Raw genomic sequence first — 8,178 nt, forward strand, 5'->3', positions numbered from 1 at the left:
ATGTATCTTTTATCTGAAATAAAATTACAGTTCAGACATTACCACCCTGGAGATAATTATTTTTCTATAACAGCATGTGTTATACCTCTTTTCATGCCAGACAGCCAGGGCAGCTTGCTTTGGAAGTAGCAGAGTATTCCCATTTGCTTGTTTTCTTTCAAGTACCAATAACAAAGTCATCTCATAATGACCATGACCCAACATCCCCGCTAGGTCACACCTGTCCTCTTTCCCTTTCTCATCTTGACAGCAAGGCAAACTTGAAGGTAAAAGAAAGATGGAAAATGAGTCTCGCTGAGTTTCACAATGAAATCTGCATTTAGTGCTGCAACATTTTCATCAACCCTTAAGGGGAAAACACATATTACGGCAATGACAAAGAGGGCACAAAATGACAAGTAATGTTGAGGTAAGGCAACCTGTTTTAAGAGTTGCCTTATGGGTCTGGCCTTTTGGAAGTGATGCAAACATATTGGGGTCTCTGCCATCATTATTCTAACAGAAAGTGGTGGTAAATTTTGAGTGGATTTTGAGTTATTTAGTCTAAATAAGGAATATGGGTTGAGTTTCCCAAAAGCATCACAATGAACACATTTTCTCCCAATTACTGTAAGACAATATTAACTTTCAGCTCTGAATCATCACACTATATGGTCAAACGTATGTGGACACCTGACCATGACACTGATATGTACTTGTTGAACAATGCAATCCAGATTTACTCGCCCTTTGCTGTTATAATAACCTCCATTCTTTTGGGAAAGTTTTCCACTAGATTTTGCAGCATGGGTGTGTGGATTTGTGTTCATTCAGCTACAAGAGCATTAGTGAGGTCAGGTACTGATGTTCACTGAGGAGGCCTGGTGTACAGTCGGCGTTCTAGTTCATCCCAAAGGTGTTCAGTGGGGTTGAGGTCAGGGCTCTGTGCAGGACACTCGAGTTCTTCCACTCCAATTTTGGCAGACATGTCATCATGGAGCTCGCTTTGTGCACAGTGGCATTGTCATGCTGGAACAGGTTTGGGCCTCTCAGTTCCAGTGAAAGGAAATTGTAATGTGACAGTATACAAAGACATTCTATATAATTATGTGCTTCCAACTTTGTGGCAACAATTTGAGGAAGAACCACATATGGGTGTGATGGTCAGGTGTCCACATACTGTACATTTGGCTATATAGTGTATAAGAAAATTTGGAAAAGATGGGTACACTGTTAGCATGAAGCTATATTGTTATCTGTAGTGACATTACACATTACAAAGGCATTATTTCCAAAGTTTCTTTATTTATTTAGTAATTATTTTTTGTGTCTGCAAATGTGATGAAGTAACCCTCATAACAAGCATGTTTTAACCTATTTTAGTTGTTTCTATATGTGAACATATAATAGAAACCTCACTCTGATGAGATGTTATTTAATGGAAATGTAAAGCTGTAAGCTGTAGCATGTTGTACACTTATAATACTGTGCATAAAATATTGTAAACATGTACAATGACAAAATCAGAGCCAAAATGTCTCTGCAAAGTAATAAATGCCTGGAATAAAACTGAGATAAACAGTGTTTAATTGAATATATTGCTGATTGGAATGTTTCCGCCTCAAAACACTAATCCAGGCATTGAGCCAAAACCTGTTAAATGACAAACACACACTCACTGAGCAACCTGCAACTCGATTAATCTGAAGAGTGATTATAGATGTGCAGACTCTGCCTGAAAATAAATCTTACCATATTTGTACATTACATTTCACACTAATTAATGAATAATTATTTATTTCAAACACATACATTGGCTAGAGCGTCTTGCACTACATTCCTAAACTAGAGATGGCATCAGTGTGATAAGCAGGATCGGTAACAAGTTGATGCCAACAAAAAATGGTGGATTAGATATCGGAGAAATCTTGTAACAAATGGAAAAGATTGGAATTGGATTAGGAAATAGTTACATATAAAGAGACTTGATTGTATTTTTTTTTTGTTGTTATGATTTATTTTTTTAAATTTTTTTTTTATTTTTTATTGATACTTTATTTATTTGTACTATATTTATTATATTTGCAATGAGGGTGATTTTTGTGTGATGCAGTGGTTTTGTAAGTTTGTAAGTCATGTTTTTAGCTATCTATTTTTTTTTCCTGTATTTTTTTTAAGTGCTTCACATAAAACATCATTTTAAGGCGTAGTTGTTTTTCAAGAAAAAATATCAGATGGGTATTGATCGGCTGATAATCAGGTTTCAGTAATATCTGTATCGGTAATGGAAAAGAAAAAGTGATATTATGACTATCCATCCTTTAGGATGGATATGTAACTACATTAACATAAAGATAATCCATTAAAAAAAATTTAGTGCCCACTCATTCTTGTCTAAATTGAAGGCACATTTCAAGAAAGCATAAAAACGTAGCAAACAGGTCATAGATAACAGGAGTATACATTCTTGTATACTATTTTTTAACAAATAAAGTAATTTAGGTACTTACTGCTTACTTTTTTAAGCTATACTATACAGCTGAAAATCCCACCATATCAGAATACACACATATGAACTACAGGCATTTATCTTGGAGTTCATGTGTTATATTCATGTGTTATAAAGCTTGTCACAGTAAAAGAGATCATCCTGAATGAGGTTCCATGATTTTTTTTTTATTGTGATTGGACATTTACATCCAAGAATTCTGATTCCAATCTTGGAGCATCAGATATCATCAGCTCTAATGCCAGACAAATCATAACAGTTTATCTGGTACACCACTTTGGGCTTTATCAAAGAGGAAACATAAAAATGATTGTATTATACACTAATTTTCTTTCCATGATTAAAAAAAAAAAAACCTCACTAAATGTCCATGTAAGCCATGGCCAGTTCAATTCAATTTAATTTGTATAGACTTTTAATAATAGACATGGGGACAAAGCAGCTTTACAAAAAACTCAATGTAGATTGAGATCCTTAATTAACAAGGCAGAGGAGACAGCAGCGAGGAAAAAACTCCTTGAGACGAGACATGAGGTAGAAACCTTGAGAGGAACCAAAATTATTCACTGAGTCTTAACTAAAGATCCTTGATAGCAACCTTAATCAACTGTTTATATATATATATATATATATATATATATATATATATATATATATATATATGTGTGTGTGTGTGTGTGTATATATATATATATATATATATATATATATATATATATATATATATATATATATCAACAGTTGATTAAGGTTGCTATGTATATATTTTTAAGTGTATGAGGTTCTATTTCAATAGATCAGCAACAAAGCATGTATTAAAAGTAGGTTGAGTTCAGTGAAGTCATACAGAAACTTACTGGACAACAGTTGCTTATAATATTGCAGTAGAATACTAAAGCTGCAGATCTTTCACTGACATCTCATGGGCTTGAGTAATTTTATTTCAGCTTTAAACAATTTACTTGTAAACATTATAATGGTGCGATATTCACAAACACACACACACACACACACACACACACACACACACACACACACACACGCACACACAGCTTCTGTCAAAATGTTGGGCGTATAATTACTGAGAAATGAACACAGCAGCAACAGTGTTACTGAGCAGATGTTTTGTGCTAGTTTCACTTTTAAGGCGTATTTTAAGACTAAGTCAAATCATGTGAAAGTGTAAGGACAATATGATAAAGTGAATCACAGGCTGAAATGGTCTGTGAGAGAAATTACAATGTGTAATTAAACACACTTAACAAACCAGCACAAAAACAGACACTCTAATCTTTCATACTTGCACTGGTCATATCTTAAACTACCATTCATTTCTTTCATTTTGCTTTTTACCATTGATGTTGAATTTGATTGGTCAGGAGGTGTGAATTAATTTTTTTTTTTTTTATTAACAACAGCTCTGACAGTAGATCTACACTCATCATCCACTTTAATAGGAACACCTGTACACCTGCTTATTCATACAGTTATCCAATCAGCCAATCATGTGGCAGAAGCAGAATGCATAAAATCATGCCAATCCATGTCAAGAGCTTCAGGTACAGTATGTCACAAAAGTGAGTACACCCCTCACATTTTTGTAAATATTTGATTATATCTTTTCATGTGACAACACTGAAGAAATGACACTTTGCTACAATGTAAAGTAGTGAGTGTACAGCTTGTGTAACAGTGTAAATTTACTGTCCCCTCAAAATAACTCAACACACAGCCATTAATGTCTAAACCACTGGCAACAAAAGTGAGTACACCCCTAAGTAAAAATGTCCAAATTGGGCCCAAACTGTCACTATTTTGTGTGGCCACCATTATTTTCCAGCACTGCCTTAACCCTCTTGGGCATGGAGTTCACCAGAGCTTCACAGGTTGCCACTGGAGTCCTCTTCCACCTCTCCATGATGACATCACGGAGCTGGTGGATGTTAGAGACCTTGTGCTCCTCCACCATCCGTTTGAGGATGCCCCACAGATGCTCAATAGGGTTTAGGCCTGGAGACATGCTTGGCCAGTCCATCACCTTCACCCTCAGCTTCTTTAGCAAGGCAGTGGTCATCTTGGAGGTGTGTTTGGGGTCGTTATCATGCTGGAATAATGCATACTGATCATGCTCTGCTTCAGTATGTCACAGTTCATGTTGGGATTCATGGTTCCCTCAATGAATAGCCGTATGAGTGCTGCCAGTATTGCTGCAGAGGTTGAAGGGGTGGGGGGTCAGCCTGTCAGTGCTCAGACCATACGCCGCACACTGCATCAAATTGGTCTGCATGGCTGTCGTCCCAGAAGGAAGCCTCTTCTAAAGATGACGCACAAGAAAGCTGGCATACAGTTTGCTGAAGACAAGTAGACTAAGGACATGGATTATGAGACCAAGATAATCTTATTTGGTTCAGATGGTGACAAGTGTGTTTGGTGGCAACCAGGTGAGGAGTACAAAGACAAGTGTGTCTTGCCTACAGTCAAGCATGGTGGTGGGAGTGTCATGGTCTGGGGCTGCATGAATGCTGCCGGCACTGAGGAGCTACAGTTCATTGAGGGAACCATGAATGCCAACATGTACTGTGACATACTGAAGCAGAGCATGATCCCCTCCCTTCGGTGACTTGGCCGCAGGCCAGTATTCCAGCATGATAACAACCCCAAACACACCTCCAAGACGACCACTGCCTTGCTAAAGAAGCTGAGGGTGAAGGTGATGGTCTAAACCCTATTGAGCATCTGTGGGGCATTCACAAATGGAAGGTGGAGGAGCACAAGGTCTCTAACATCCACCGACTCCGTGATGTCGTCATGGAGGAGTGGAAGAGGACTCCAGTGGCAACCTGTGAAGCTCTGGTGAACTCCATGCCCAAGAGGGTTAAGGCAGTGCTGGAAAATAATGGTGGCCACACAAAATATTGACACTTTGGGCCCAATTTGGACATTTTCACTTAGGGGTGTACTCACTTTTGTTGCCAGCGGTTTAGACATTAATGGCTGTGTGTTGAGTTATTTTGAGGGGACAGCAAATGTATACTGTTACACTGTTACACAAACTGTACACTCACTACTTTACATTGTAGCAAAGTGTCATTTCTTCAGTGGTTTCACATGAAAAGTTATAATCGAATATTTACAAAAATGTGAGGGGTGTACTCACTTTTGTGAGATACTGTATGTTGATGTTTATATCAAACACCAGAATGAAGAAAACAGTGTGATCTCTGTGACTTTAACCGTGGCATGGTTGTTGGTCCTAGATGGGCTGGTTTGAGTATTTCAGATACTGATGATCTTCTGGGAATTTCATACACAGCAATCTCTAGAGTTTGCACAGAATTGCACAGCAAGAAAAAAACACATTGAGTGAGCGACAGTTCTGTGGGAGGCAACACCTTGTTTGGTAATAGAGGTCAGAGGAAAATGGCCAGATTGTTTTGAGCTGCCAGGAAGGATATAGTAACTCGTATAATCAATCTTTACAACCATGGTGAGCAGAAAAGCAAAGACAAAACATCAAACCTTGAGGTGGGCACAGGCTCAATGAAACTGAACAGATTTTATGCATTGTGCCGCTGCCACATAATTGGCTGTTTGGATAACTGCATAAATAAGCAGGTGTACAGGTGTTCCTATTAAAATGAATGATGATTGTTTATTAATAAGATCATTCTGACATGTTAATGTATAACAGCAAATTCACAGGGACTTGGGTTTTGTCCTGAGCTTGGGTGGCTGCATGGGGTTTCACATTATTCCAATTTTGAATATATATGATCAAATCATGTTGGCTGTACAAAAACATAGCATGTTAAATCAAATCAGTTCATTCATGTGGAAACAATGTACAATCAAGTAAATTCAATGAACTTTTTTTTCAGTGTGCAGAATAATGACCAAAGGGAGTACAAAAGTTACGTGACAAAAGATTCGAATGTGCATCGTTTCCACACAAATAAAATATTTGACAATATTATCAACTTAAATTCATCTCTTACACTTAACTTGCTGGATCCATGTGAACTGATTTATATGAACAGTTTTTGAATGCGGTTTGCTTCATTTGTTTTTGTATAGCTGACATTATTAATAAACACAATATGTAACTCTGCACAGACAGTCACATGAGCTGAGGTTCGATGCTGGACGCTGGTGGTGTGAAGCAGCCACACTAAAAACTACGCCACATGCTGGCCCAGTTAATCAGGTTAACACTAGGGCATTGGATCACACTCATGCTCATATAACTGTGAGGATTTTTGTATAGAAATGAGCAGCCTCTGCTTTTTTAAGGTAGAACTGTGAACAAGCTCCAAATAATGAAGTACTTGTGAAGTGAATTACGAATGGGTTAGGTTATTGTTAGGTTACTTGTTAATTTACTAACGTACTAAGTTTAGTTACGAAGGGTTTTGGGAAACACTCATTAATTAAAGAATGTTCTTACGAATGAGATACCCACCCCTGTTTCACAGAATTTTCACAAGATTAAATATAACTATAAAAGTATAAAAAGTGAAAAGCAGCAGTCTTTAAGAAATAAAAAAAAAAGGTAATTGTTGGCAAATTGCTTTGAGGGATAAAACACTTGCCATCTAACTGAGACATGTTATTATTTGAAAATATTCTACTTTGGGGTAGTAACAGTAGCTCCACTCTGCAAGTGTTTTATTATATATACGTTTCTGATTTTTCTGATTTTTTGCAATGTCTGTGTCTGTAAGAACAACTGTCGAATCATATCCAATAAGTGAATCTGACTCGGCTAACAAAATTAATGTTTCTCATTTGGATTCTAGGAGATGCTGTAAACATCCTCTAGCAGAGGCAGAAGTGTGGAGCTATTATGTCATTAGGAACAACACAGACATGGAGCTGCTTTGACTTCTTATAAAACTAAATTACAGAGAGGGGGAGAGGGCCTTGGAGAGGAGCATAGTTCTCTTCCAGCCTGATAAAGTCCACTCATGAGAGATCATAATACAATGAAGTGTAGAATTCAGTCACAGAAGAGAGACAGGTCTGAATTCTCTCAAATTACTGATATGAAATTGTAGTGGTATGACCCAGTCTACGTTTATTAAAAGTATAAACATAAGTCACTAATTTTATTCCCCCCCGCACGTATCTATGTGTTTAGTACAATTTCAGAAAAAAACATGAAAAATTGTTAATTATTATGAACAGTCACTTTTATTCATTTTTAAAATTAATTTTATTTTATTTTATTCATATTTATATTATGACACAATATTATCTTTAGGGTCATTTTGTCCCTGAAGGTTATGGTGAAATAAAAATGACAAAAATAGCTGGTGTTTGCAAATTTGAACAACAACAACAACAAAAAAGAGGTGATTTTAGTTCCTACCTCGTTCCATCCATCTTCCCCCATGAGGAAGATTCCCAAACATGTGACGAGTCTGTGTTTATTTATTAATAATTTCCATATATATAGATATTATAGCCCTAGGTAGATAACAAAGTCTCCAACCAATGAAGCCACCATTCCAACAGTACATAGTCTCCAGAAATAGACCTGAATTGATTGATGAATATACTGTATGAAACATATTTTTTCTTTATTTTTATTTTTAGGAAAATATAAAAATTTTAACAGCTTTTGAGCAGACTTTAATAGAGGACGATGAAGAATGTTCTTTTAAGAATGTTGAAAAAGACATCCAATGAAC

The sequence above is a fragment of the Ictalurus furcatus genome, chromosome 8 (genome assembly GCF_023375685.1).
Source record: "Ictalurus furcatus strain D&B chromosome 8, Billie_1.0, whole genome shotgun sequence".
NCBI lineage: Eukaryota > Metazoa > Chordata > Actinopteri > Siluriformes > Ictaluridae > Ictalurus > Ictalurus furcatus.